A 14133-nucleotide genomic window follows, 5' to 3' on the forward strand; every position below is an offset into this window, starting at 1 on the left:
CATGCATAGTCAGAGAGGCCGTAGAGTCTTTCACTGATTGTATTTTATATACAAAATGAGACCTTGATTAAAGATTTGATACATCTTACTATCTCTAGGGTTTGTTTGGTTTATCTTACAAGACTCTGTTTCTCTCCTCAAGATTTTCACAAGATGTTTCTTTTTTTATAATTCCTTTTTGAAAAAAAAAAATCTTCCGGATTTTAAGACTCCCTCTAGAAGTTAGGAGGCCTTCTGCAGGACCATTGCAAGCCACTTAGAATTAAAGAACATTATATTGCTAACTTTAGCTCTCACTCATCTGTTTCCAGTACTCCCCATTTTCTTAACATACAAGAGCCTTTCATCTATCAGCTAAAGCCAGCTGGACGGGAAGGTGTGAAGAAGAAACCAACTTCCTGGTGTGGGTTCTCCCTTCACTTTACAGTGAGGCTATAGGATTGATTGCCACTTGTCTCTTCTCATAATTTACATCTAGTTCCCAAAAGGGAACAGGTTTTCCCATAGTTCATTGTGAAAGAATCAGAACAGCTTATTCATGGCTGCTGACACACACCTGCGGCTTCGGCAATGCACTTAAGGTCTTGAAGGATCTGCAAGGGCATTATCTTAGATAGGTTTTTACAGAGCGACTACACACCTAAGTATTAATTGTCCAAGTTATCTTAAAGTAGGACTGTGAAATTCCCCCTATTAATATCTCATAATTTCCTGGTAATTTCCATTCTCTCTTGAAATAGATATTTTTGAAATGCCAACTTGAAAAAGATTTGTAAGCCTAAAATGCATGTTTCCTCTTTCTTTTCCTCTTTGAGGTGAGTTGCTTTAAAGCATAACACTTTTCCTTCAAGCTAAGTGTACAGTGCTTCAGGCATATTTATGCCTAATATTACAAGCAGTACACATACTGCAGTCAAATTACATCCTCAGGTTAAATCTAAAATATTATGGCATAGATGTTATTTGCAAACACTGAGTATAAACATCACTTGACCCAGACTACTCCAGAGTCAAAGCTGAGATTGCAAAATACAGACTAAGCTGAATTCTCTTGAACAGCTATGCACAGCAGTCTGCAGTGCAGTTTTAAATGGAACTTCAGATCTGCTTAGTCATCATCCTGGTAAGAAGTCTGGGATTTTTACAGATAAATATCTTTTCATAAAACTGTTCTTGCTAGGTTCCTACAACAAACACAGTTTCACTTTTGAAAGATGCAATAACTGCCAGAAAAAACAAACAAACAAACAAAAGTTTTTCTCCAAAATCAACAGTGTCTTGAAGATGAAGAAGGAAAAAACAACAACAACAACAAAAAAACCTGTGTTCTCGCCTATGCCTATATTGCACTGCAGACTTTAATACTGTTGTTTTAAAATTTTTGCTAGTCTAGTCAATTAAAACCTTGCCAATTAAGAACAATATTAGTTTCATCAAGTTTTTCCTCAATGCATGATGCAATTAGGAACTTAACACATTTTTTGAAGTGCCTCCAGAATTAAAACCCAAACAGCAGCTGGTTGTCTAATTTGAGGTCCAAAGTATCTGAGGATAGTCACAGAGCACAGCTGGAACAAAGAATTATCAGTTACAAAACATAAACCACTAGATCTTTTATTGGAGCAATCCAGTAAACACATTTAGAAAAAAAATGCCAAGGAAAGAAACAGGAACAAGTTAGAATAATATATTTCGAATAATATATTTTCAGCACAATTCGTTCACATCCTTCTGTGAAAAATAAATATCTGTCCCACAAAGTCTCCTGGTGTTCACTTGCATCTATTCTTACTCTGTCTGTTCAACCAGCACTTTTTTTTATTATGTCTCATCCCACCACATACGGAGTTAATGCCTCTTTACTTTTTTTCCTTCTTTTTCATCCTGGGCTTATCATGCATGCTTCCCTCCTCCATTCCTCTCCTAGCTCCCCAGTATGGCAACACCTCCATATCCGTTACAGAAATACCTCTCTCTCTTATGGCTGAGCATGAACACAGGCTGTCGTCTCTGCTCTTGGCTCCTGGGCAGGGTGGCCTCAGGAGCAAGCATGCTGCCTCCTCCACCTTGTGGCTCACCCTTTAGCCAGAGAGCTGCTTCTCCAGGAGGAAAGGTGCTCTGGGACAAGGCTGGTGTTGGCTCCCACAAGCACTTTTGGTTCTGATGCATCTCTCATTCTCACTGACTGGGAAAGGAAATGTCATCTCTGTACCTATAATCCCTAAAGCTATTTGATAAATATGAAAGAGCTAGAAGAGACATATCAAATATATATATCACACTACATAATTTTAGCAGGCCCTGTGGTTTTCTTATTTCACCTAAAGCCTGCATCCATGGAGTCATGTGTCTAAGCCATGTGATTATAAAAGATTCTGCTTTAGGCAAGCAAGTTTTCTTCCTTCCTCTTGGCACAGAATTGCTACATATGTGAATTCTACGGCCCTAGAAAATCAGAGAAGGCCAGAAGATGCATTTCTGGTCTGTGACACAGACACTCCTTGACTCAAAACCTCCATCTTTGCTATTCCTGAGGCTTTGGGCCTTCAAAAACTTTTGTATCTGCTAATTTAGCTACTGGAATAATTTTTATAAACTCTCTACCCACAGAATGAGGGCAAACAAGTGTGTCTGTAGAACTGTGAGCAAAACGCTCCTAAAACACCTTCTGACCTCTGCCTACTGATAAGGATTGCATAGCTGTATCCCAATCACTGCTCCACAAACAGCTTAATATTTTAAGCAATTCATCAGTATTCTTCTCAAAAATCTGTAGATTTCTAGAACTTGGAAGACCTTTAATCACTTTGGCACTCCATGCCCAGAACAGACTATAAAGAGAGAGAGCTCCACCCTGAAGAAAGGATTCCCATAGCATGTAAGTGTTTGTGGCTGAGAACTTGATTCTTCGCTGTCCTTCCATCCTTAAATAAAGATTGGAATAGAAAGTAGTGAAATGCTCTTATTCTAACTTTTTCTCACCCCCTAACTCTACAAAAAAATAAAGTGTAGAGAAAATGTATTTTAGTGATCTAATTTTTTAGCTTTCCATTAAAAGATGTTTTTTATTTGGAAAAATTAAGAGAGACTGATACATTTCTGAGGTAATAAAGAAAAATACTTTCCATTGTGAATAGAGCTGCATTTACTCACAGGAATATACATAGCTAGTTATGTGGAAGCTGTCATATCTTTGTAAATTCTTTCTTTAATCTTTATGCTACATACAGATAAAATCCAACTGTGGAACGAATTGGAATGAATTGGTTTGCTGCACTAGAGCTACAGAAGGAAAAATGACATCTATTTCCACAGAATACATTTTTCTTTGTACTTAACATTCTGATCATGTATGTGAAGTACACAGGTGCTGATTAAAAGATTGCAGAAGCAATGTGGGGAAAAAAATTCTTTTTAAATGTACAAAATGAAATAGTTTGAGTGGCACTTTGTGATTTGTTTTCCAATTAGAAATGACATTTAATTTTAAGAGTGAGCTTTTTCTAAGATATCATTTGGCTTGTTCAGGTGCATAGGTCTACTATGACGGTTACTGACTTTAATTTTCAGGATTTGGTGCATAAAGTAAGCAACATGCTTCTTTGTATCCTTTTCCAGTAGCCTCAGTTTTAATGTATAAGATTATATTGTTGTGAGTGACGTGAAACCAAAATTATTTATGGTTCAAATTTTTATGAATTACTGAGGAAGCTGTAGGTTTTAGCTCTTCACTGACTTCACCAGTATTTGGAGTAGGCCTTTCCCTTAAAGAAAAAAAAGGGAAAACATGACTTGTGATACAGATCATAAATAGTCTTAAGATCAGTTTTGAGATGTGCAGGCATCTGCCCTGATTTGACAGTTAAATGGCCATTAAAATCCAATGGTTATACTAATAAAATGTACTTTCTTCATAATAATTATTTATAAGTTATTTATTTTAAAATGACAATTGTTATGAGGAAAATACACTTTTTTATAGTAATAAATGCTAAATGCTTCATAGAAATAAGTAAAACTACATCTCTGCTGCTAAAATCTTGCAAAAAAGAGTATTGCAGCCATGGCTACATGCTCACATCAATCTGGCACAAATTCACTGCCACCAGTCTCTTCCTAGCTGCTCCCTCCCACTCTCTTCGTTGTGCTGCTACAAGCACTGAAGCTTTCAAGAGGGAGCAGTCCAGTAAGTCCAGGAGCATAGGCCACACTATTGGCAGCAGCATGGATTTAGCCACATTAAACTGAATGTATAATCGTGAGCTGATTCTGCAAATCCATAAGTTTTAGATCTTAAAAGGCTGCACATTTTAATCGCGTTACACGATACTAAACATAAAACAGGAAACCTATGGAAAATAAATATATTTCCATTTAAATATGATACAGCTGATAGTAGTACTGAAGGAATACTCTGATGAGGGATAAAAATGTTGTATATGTTGTAAAAGGTTTTATAGTAATATTAAAAATAGATGTACTGCAAAGTAGAAAGGGGGAGGGCAAGGAACCAGATTATTCCAGTTTTGTTTTCAAAAAAATTATTTGAAATGTATGAATGTCTTTAAGAAATGGTCTAAAAAGCTTTCCTGATTAAATCAAAACAGTAAGGCCGTAATTTTCTGAGATATTCTGTGTCTTGTAAGACTGGGGATCTTTGACATGTTGTTTTATATTATTGTTTACTACAGACCACCATGCCATTACTTAGCAAATAAGGAATATTTTAGTATGCTAGGACCTGTACATATTTAAACTATCTTGCTAAGATTATAAAAGTAGTCTTTTTTCCTATATAAGCTTAATGCTATATTTCAACTCTTTCATAAGCTACAGGGAAGTATTCCAAACCAGCTAAATTGTGTCAGCTGTTCTTAGGTAGCTGCTGTTGTATAACATGCAGATTACTCATGAGAGGTATGTCTTAAATTATGCTTTTAGACTGATTTTTATGTGATAAGAAACCTCTGTATGTGTGAGTATATGTGAGTGTGCATGTGTGCAAACCTGCATGTTTATCTCGTGCTAAAGAGCATGATGGAGAAAATATATCTTGTTAAAGATACAGCATATTACTATTTCAGTTAAGATATATGATTTAAAAATGAAACAGTTGAGGCTCCTGTAAGGTCTTTCCACAAAACCTAGAGTCACAAAGTTTAATATTCTTGATGTTAAGATAAAAACAGTTCTGTTCAAACCCTAGTTTTGAATAATAAGAAGCAAAATAAGCTGCCTCAAAAGCAGTGGAAAATATAAAGTCTGGTTTCCTAGATTTATGTCCTTGTCCTGCATATACTTTCACAATAATCTCATGTCTCCCATGGTCCCTTTAGCACACCCACTGTGGAACTCTGGTCTTCTCCAAGACCTTAGCTGACACCTTCCCTGCTCCGATGTACTCCAATTTTTGTAAATGCTACCTAAATACCCTAATACCTAGCAAATCCTAAATCTACCTTATTTGACCTGCTAGCAGAGCAGATCAATGTTCAAGTATTGTATGAGACAAAGCCCATGCTATGTCTAGCTCAGGGTTCTGCACATGCCGGCAAGTTGGCTGGTACATGTAAATTGACCAAGTAGCTTCTGCTAAATAGAATAGAAAAAGTCTGCATTCTTCAAACATTTCTTTCAAGTGTCTTTAATAGTATCACTCTTCAGAATCTAGTTTCAATTACTGCCACAGCATTGAAGTTGAAAGTTGGTAAACTTCCTCAAGTTTAGTGAAAAATGACACCTGGGGAGAGAAGAGAGAAGTTACCAGAAGGGGAACTTACAGAAACAGAAGCATTTTGTAATGCTCATTTTCTAAGGAAAGCACACAAAAAAGAGCCAAACTGAAATTAAAATGATGAAGTTACCTTTTCACTCTATTCCATATTTTCCATGTTTTTAATATATAAAACATGAGCAATTGCTACAAGCAATTCTGAGCATCTTCTTTTTGAGTCCCATGTTTTTCAGCATAAGGCATTGGCTCCCAAAGTGATATTGGGTTAATTATATGATTCTAATTAGTACAAAAGTAGAAGACCAACAAATGTTCAAAAAGAATAAGCCTCTGAATCACTGTTTCAAATGTGAGGCTAGATCATATTTCCTGGATCTGTATCCAGAGATGACCCTTTAATGTATAGCTCCAAGCATATAATATCGTAAGCTTGTCACTTCCACAGTGCTTTTGCAGTCCCTGGATTTTGAGTACTGGATGTCAGTGATGTGCATTTCAGTTGTGAAGTGCTCCCTACATTGTCTCTGTCAATCCAATTATAATTATGTTTATTCATGAAAATCTGTAGTAGTTTCTGCTGTTCTTCCAAGCTTCTAACATTAGTGCAGAAATATCTTAAGATCCTTTATTTTGCCAACTTTATAACAATCTGTCTGAATTTCTTTTATTAATCACAGTATCTTCTTTCTCTTTCCCATACAAGCCCCAGGAGACCTAATTTAGAAAATTATATCTTCCACAATGATGGCTCTACCTTTATGCTTGGCATAAGAACTGACTAAATATTAAAAATAAAAACCTGAAGAAGCTAATAATAGGTGTATAAATTCATAAAATTATTTAAAAGTCACAAAGTATACCTAATAGAATTGTTATCTGTCAAACAGACAACAAGGCCAAAATAATGGAACTATAAAATTTCTGGCAAAATGTTTTCAAGAATTACTATCCTTTATTCATTGTTAGAATTGCTTATCTCTTAAAGACTAAAAATTGCATTCTCTACTACAATACAGATAATAACCTACAGAAAATAAGCAAGTATTCTTTCTGCAGTCTCTGTTCTAGTTGGTGTTGCTACTGTTTATGAATATATACCTATACCCAATTATCCTCTTAGGATATTGTCAGAAGTTCTCTTTCTGGGAAGATATCAGGGGTGGGCTGGTTCTTTATATCAGTTGAAATTTTCAAGACAGTATTTCTGAGGTAAGTTTTTTCAGCAGTATATCTGCAATTCTACAACCAAAGCAATTCTCCCTGTGCATGAAGAAGGGTGACTTATGCCTTTCCCAGGGCCCTGTGTGCATTAATTGGCTGTGATTGCACTGACTAGCCTCACCTGGAACCTCCAACCTCACACCTTCTGCCCATTGGCCCAGGAGCTCCATTTAAGCTCTAGCCTGGGTCAGTGATCCCTGCCTGAGTTATGGTGTGGGTGTGCTTGATTTTGGTTCTGTTTGTTATTGGGTTATTTCTTTGGAGATTGCAGCTGTTGTGTTTTTTGATGTATTTAGAGTTCTTGTGTTTGATCTTAGACATGAGTTGTAACTTTGCCTGATGATCACTGGATGGCTGATAGGACCTGTTGCTGTTATTACTCCTGCTCTGCTTGCTGAGCTCAGGTGCTGTGGGAGTGTCCTGCCTCGCCTATGCTGTGCTTGCTTTGTGGAGCAGCCCCGCTCTCATTGCTCCTTAATGGCTTATGACTCATGGCTTATGAGTGCCTTGACTTCCTGGTTTGAAATTTCTCTTGTTTTGGAGAATACAGAATCCGTCTATAAATTGAGCAGATGGCAATTTTCAATCTTGGATCTCATCATACCAACAACTAAATGGGAAGAGGGAGACACTTTTTTGTTCTTTGATCATCTAATTTTAGAAGAGTACTGGGAGACCTCTATTTATCTGAGAAGCTGCTAACAGATACAGAAATCCTAATGAACTTGGCCAATGACTCTTCTTTCCTGGTATTACTTGGTAACAATAGTCATCCTTTTATTGAAGTATTAGCTTAAGTTAACATATTGACTATTACTCTTCAGAGCTTATTACTCTATATTAGACAAACTGGAAAGTGTTTTGAATCAGAGGGATTACATAATACTTGTACTATTTCTATCAGTCAGAAACCACAAATGTCCAATTCAGTCTGCTGAGTTTCCTTAACTGTATAATACTAAGGAAAAACTTGGCTTAACTTTGCCTTTACTCCTTCTTGAAATTTAATTCCTTTACCATTGATTATAATGAATGCAAAGTTATGCCAAAACCCACAATTCTCTGTCTGACTCTAAACTATTCTTCCAAACCTGCCAGCTTGGCACCTCAGAACAGAGCTAATAACAAGTTCCCTGTCTAGAAGCCTTCTAACTATTTTTTTTTTTCATGTTCTAGGTTTCTATAGTAGCTTGAGAGAAAGTGAAAAATGAAAAATCAGTGAGTGAAACCCTCATGAACATGTCTAGCTAGGAGAAGGAAAGGCATTGGATACCTCCTTATTTTATCAGGTGTTGGGTGATTTTTAATTCAGCTGACAGATGATGTTAGTCTTATATTCAGGTTACAAATTGTAATAGTGTGTGATTCTCCACGAAGTATTGGGAAGCAGAGTACAATGTTCTGGTTTAGAATGTGCCAAAACATTAATTTGCTGTTTCATTAAAACAAGACAGATCATGGAACCTAATTACCTGTTTGGAAACAGATCTTTCTGCCTCCTGCAGAAGCACCTACTAGATACCAAATATATTTTAGTTTAAGGAAACTAATTCCTGTCACAGAAGGATCACTTCAATGTGAAACTTAAAAGGCTAACAAACTTTAGAAGAACTGTAGAGGGAATACCTTTGTGTGGAGTAGTTTTAAAAACTTCAGCTGCATGTTATGCCTCCCAGAAGTATGACATAAGGGATGCTTATACTTCCATTCTCCACTGACTAGTGTAGCTCTGGATAACAACGTTTTGGTTCTGTGCTTTGTGGAAATTCTGAACCTATGAAATGACAGAATGAGAACAGGGAACTCTGCTCTAGTTTCACTGATGCTAAGCAGTCTTTTCAAAAACAAATTTCTCATTCTGTCAGACAAGAGTATACCAGTCTCTGCTAGCACCATCTAGTGATCTTTTCCATAATGCTACATTGCTGTTAGTAACAAAGCACTGCTCTGAGGTTCTAGAGCAGACCTTCTGCTTGTGAAACACCACAGAAATTCCTTCAAGATCCAGCCTGTCTTGTCCTGGTGTTGTCATTGTGGGAGCATTGCTCTGAGTCTTCAGAACTTTCAGTTCTTGTTTCCTACCTTCTGTTCCAGCTCAGACACACTTTATCCCAATTATTTATTTTTCTTAATTGCTTTGTCATAAGATATTACTTTTACCAAATGTTTATATAAAAACACCATCTATTAACTGATAACACTATTGATTGGTGCTTAGAGAAATAGAACTTGGCCTTATTTGTGACCTTATATAAAGAGCTTAAATCAAAACTAAATCTGCATCTCTTTTTGGAGCACACACTAAATTTCCAAAGAAGAATTCTAAGAAATGTTTAGAAATGGGTACTACGGGTACAAAATACTAGGTTTTTCTTCATTGTAAACTTTAGTTCTTAGTTTATTCAGTGTCAACAGAAATAAGAACAGGCGATTAGCAACTGCTTTTAGTTAAGCTCTACAGTTAGACTTCTGAATTGCAGTATAGAGGATCTCTGCAGTCAGAGACAAATTTAGAGTAACCTCTGTTCAATGCAGTATTATCTCAGATGTTGTTAACCCTACCCTTGCTTGCTCAGACAGTAAGTCTGTATTCCTCTATTGTCATCCACTTCTTGTGTACTCCCTTTTTATGTTTGAGTTTGTCAGGAGCTCCTTGGACATCCACACAGGCTTCCTGCTGCCTTAGACTTCTTGGACCTCAAGATGGAGTGTTCCTGAGCTTGGAGGAGGTAATGCTTGAAAATCAGTCAGCTCTTCTGGATTATTCTTCTCTCCAGGACCATCTGCTGTAGAATTTTTCTAAGCAGATCTTGGAACAGACTAAAATCTGCTCTTCTGAAGTCCAAGGTTGTGATCCTGCTATTTGTCTTGTTTTCCTCTGCAGGATTCTGAACTCCACCATTTCATGGTCACTGCAAACAAGCCTGCCCCCAGCCTTCATATCTCCAACCAGTTTGTTCTTGGTTGTGAGTATCAGGTCCAGCAGAGTGCCTGTGTTTATTAACTCCTTCATTGCCTATATCAGAAAGTTATCATCAGTGCACTTCAGAAACCTACTGGATTGCTTGTGTGCTGCTGTGTTGTCCCTCTAGTAGATATCAGGGTGGTTCAGATCTACATGGACCAGGGCCTGTGAATATAAGGCTTCTTTCTGTTATTTGAAGAACACCTATCTACTTCTTCCTAATCAGGTGGTCAATAGCAGACTCCCACAATGTCACCCATGTTGGTCTGTCTGCTAATCCTTAACCATAAGCACTCAGCTGGTTTATCACCAATCCCATAGCTGAGCTCCATGCATTCCTGTTGTTCTCCCACATAAAAGGCAGCTCCCTCACCTCCCCATCCTGGCCTGCCCTTCCTAAAGAGCCTGTATCCATCCATGGCAGCACTCCAGTCATATGAGCTATCCCATCTCATGCCTGTGATCCTGAGATTCCAGGCCTGCAATTGCAGATGTCTAATTCTTCCTGTCTGTTCCCTAGGCTGCATGCTTTACTGTTCAGGTGCTTTAGAGAGATGCTCAGTCATGATGATTTTCCAGAAAAGGTATAAGAGCTTCTTCTATTACAATGTTTCCTTATCACTTCCTTATTTGTATGTGTGCTGTTTCCTTATCACTTCCTTATTTATGTGTGTGCACTTGGAGTGGGCCCCCATCTGCTCTGTTTTGTTGTTTGAAGGTCTCTCTTGTCCTCAGCTCCCTGCACCCATTCCTTGCCAATCAAGTTTACCACTTTCCTCACTTGGTTGTCATCTCCCTCCGACATCATTTATAGTTTAAAGTTCTCCTCACTAAGTTGGGCAGCCAGTTGGCAAAGATGCCTTTGCCACACTTGATCAGGTGGATCCAATATCTAGCAGCACGTGATCCTCAAAGAGGGTCTCATAATCATAAAAGCTGAATTCCTTTTGTCAATGCTAGCTACACAATGTGTTGTTGACTCCTACACAAATAACTGCACTTCCATGGCACAGGCTAAGCATAGGTTCTATTTGCCAGGAATGAGTTCACAAAAATATTTCTAAGAGGTCAATATAATCTCTACTATCTTTTCGGTCCTTGATTACAAGCTTGCTGCCAAAAGCACTTCAGAGCCTGTGAGCTGAATCTTACTTTTTAGTACAAAGTTTTGAGGGTTCCCCACCTTGTTGGAATGAATTATTTACAGATAACAATTTTAATTGATTTTTTTATTCATTTGGAAAAGTACTGTACACACTAGATTTTTCAAAGTGCATATGCTTTTTGATAATCTACAACTGACAATTTTCTTGATTGGATTTTACTTTAAGTTGATCATTTGAGTGGTCACAATCTCTTATTTGAAAAGAAGACAAGGATTCAGAAACCATAATAAGCATGCAAATTTCCATGTTAAAGGCAGAAGTAGTGATTTCTAGTTTATTATGGATTTATTCTTTTTTATCTCTAATGCCTCCCTCTTTCTCCACTATTGCTCCACCCGCAATAGACCCATGTTCCTTTGAACCTTACCCTCCGTACTGCAAATCAGACAAGAGGCTAGTATGTGACTTTTCTAATGTGCAGTTATGCATTAACTGATCAGCTGTTACAAAACAAAATGTAAAATGGCTTAATTCTGTTGATCTTTCCTTTATAGGTGGCTGTTTCCCACCTCTGCTCAACCTTGCAGGAATTAAATTGTCTTCTATCCAGTTTGAAGGGGTGAATTGGGTCCAAAAGATGGTGAGGAAAGGCTTCCAGACCTGTAGACACACAGCATGATTGGGTACACTTCATTTCCTTAGAAAAGTAGCCTGAAAAGAATTTCTAATACACCTGTGCTATGTGAAAGGAGAGACAGGTTACTGTGGTAGGTAGTGCCATGGGAAGGCATCAAAGCAATGCGAGTTCCATTTCCCTCTTTGTCATAGGTTTGTATGCATCTCTAATCTATTTGTTGCTGTATATCTAATAAGAAGATAATTTGTTTATATAAAATCTCTGTAAAGTGCTATACGAGGTTAAGGTATTACCAAAAGCCATCAGTGTCTGGAGAAGCTAAGTATTCACAGGAGTCAGAGCTCTGAGTTTTTTGGACAATGACCACTTGCAAGACTAACTGCAGTGCTCAGCTGCCACAACTGCTCTGATGTAGATATTACTTTTCTACGAGAGGGCACAAGACTAAGCCAGCATTTTCAAAAGTTAGTTGACCTGTTTAATATAATATCCTAATTTGAAAATAAATATGAAAATGTTCAGAATTCTTAAAACAGGTGTAGATAATATGAACCAGCCCATAAAATTGTGGAGATTTGCTGGTATGTGTGAGTATGGCATCCCAATGGACTGAAAGTGGCAGTGCAAAGAAATAATAAAACAAAGACACCTTGTTTTCATTAATAATAGTTCTGTCTACTGATCTGCACTTATATTTAGAACATTCCTGTCAAAGAGAGTGAGAATAACATATGCTGATAATGATCTTCAGTTATGCAGTGATTCTTAAATAGATTAATATCTGTTAAGAAATTATGCACAGAGATTCAATTTGTAATCCCTGACAAATCTCTATTTTGCTAGCATTCAAAGACTATGCTAACTTAGTCCTGAATATTGTAATGCTAGAGTTGTCTATCTTGAATGTACACATTACACAGTATTAACATCAATGCTTTAACTCTAGGTGGCAGTTTATTCCATCGCTTTTTTTCAATGTAGGCTTCAGCAGCAGCATCCTGATTAGCATTACATTATAAATGCAAGGGGGGGGGGAAGGTAAATCAAGCTGTGGTAACAACTATTCTGATTTTTATATATTCTTTCCTAGAGTTAGGTCACTGGACTAAATGTGGGGATAACTCAGAGATTTTGCTTTCCTGAAAGTTACTCTTTTCTATAAACCTGAGATGGCTGAGAAAGGCCTAATTCTGACACCCCCCCCCCCCAAATCTGTCAATTCTCCTTTTGCCAAATTTGGAGTCAAACTAGTCAGCAGCTACTGAATAACTTCCTCATGTTCTTCAAAAAGAAATGTGAGACAATACTGAAGAATTATAAAACAAATTTAGGAGTGAATGAAGAGTCACCAGGTGATGGTGTAGTGTCAGTGCATTGGTCCCAGATCAAGTTATGGAAATATCGTTCTGTCAGATCAGGTTATTGGAAATAGTTTGATAACAGTTTGATGCCTTGATAAGTTTGATGCCTTTATAAGAAAAAAAAAAAAAAAAAAAAAAAAAAAGGACAAACCACTGGAGCAGCTAGGAGTGGTCCAACATGTAAGTGCTTTGAGAAGTTATTGGCAAATTCCTGTCACTAGATAATGCAAAAGATGCTGGGCTTTCAGCTCCATTTTGGCTCTTTTAATTTTGCACTTTGCCCTTTGATTGTGTAGGGCAGCAGTGAGTGTTTGGCATTTAACAGGAGACTCTTCACAGCCTGTGTACAAACACCAGGATTTTACCATCAGATAAGTAATACTAATACACTGTCATGGTAGATGAAAGCTATAGTCCAGTTTCTTTCTGAGGTCAGGTTTACTGCAGATACCACTAAATGCAGTTAGGTGTTTAGAGAGACAACCTGTTTGGGCTACACAGTTGAAACATGCCAGTGAAGGCCTGTACTAAGCCAAGTACATTCCATGCTGAACATGTCACAAATTACAGTGACTGGCTCATTCTCATAGAGGTTTGCTACCAATGTGGTTTCATAGATAGACCTGATAAGACAAAAAAATCATAAGCACCAGTGGGCTGATGGTTGTAAAAAGGATGTTTTCCTGTGGAGAAAAAAATTATAGGGCCATAAAATAATTCAGATTAGAAGGGAATCCAAGAGAGTTCCAGTCCAAACTCCTGCTCAAAGCAGGGCTAGCTAAGATGTCAGACCAGGTTACTCAGGGCTCTCCAAAGATTAATTTTGCAGACTGATGTTGGATTACATATGCACAGAAAGCTTAGGGAGAGGAATACACATCCTCCATATTAATAGGAAGTCATTTCTGAAATTCAAAGTATACCTCACGACTGAGAGAGTCAATAGACAGCATTATGAACATTAGGACTTACAAAGAAATCTTTTTTCATTTAAAAAATGTTTCCTTTTCCTCCTACATATATTTGAACTGTATGAAGAATTTCAGTAACAGTTTCAAATGATGTGCTATGATGTACATACACATTTGAAATGCAGCATTGATCAAGAT

The 14133-nt window shown here is 37.3% G+C and overlaps 1 long non-coding RNA gene across 5 annotated transcripts in view; it reads right to left on the reverse strand.

Moving 5' to 3' along the window:
* Positions 1 to 5658: 5658 nt before the first annotated feature.
* The window catches only part of LOC134136075 (uncharacterized), a 38324-nt gene continuing 29849 nt past the window's right edge, over positions 5659 to 14133 (reverse strand). For 3 of the 5 annotated variants that reach the window (XR_009957425.1, XR_009957426.1, XR_009957428.1), the window contains one exon: positions 11186 to 11686. This is a non-coding gene — a long non-coding RNA (uncharacterized LOC134136075). Of the gene's footprint in view, positions 5741 to 11185; positions 11687 to 14133 lie in introns of those variants that run through there. The other 2 variants (XR_009957427.1, XR_009957429.1) reach the window with 2 other exon arrangements.

The sequence above is a fragment of the Rhea pennata genome, chromosome 2 (assembly GCF_028389875.1).
Source record: "Rhea pennata isolate bPtePen1 chromosome 2, bPtePen1.pri, whole genome shotgun sequence".
NCBI lineage: Eukaryota > Metazoa > Chordata > Aves > Rheiformes > Rheidae > Rhea > Rhea pennata.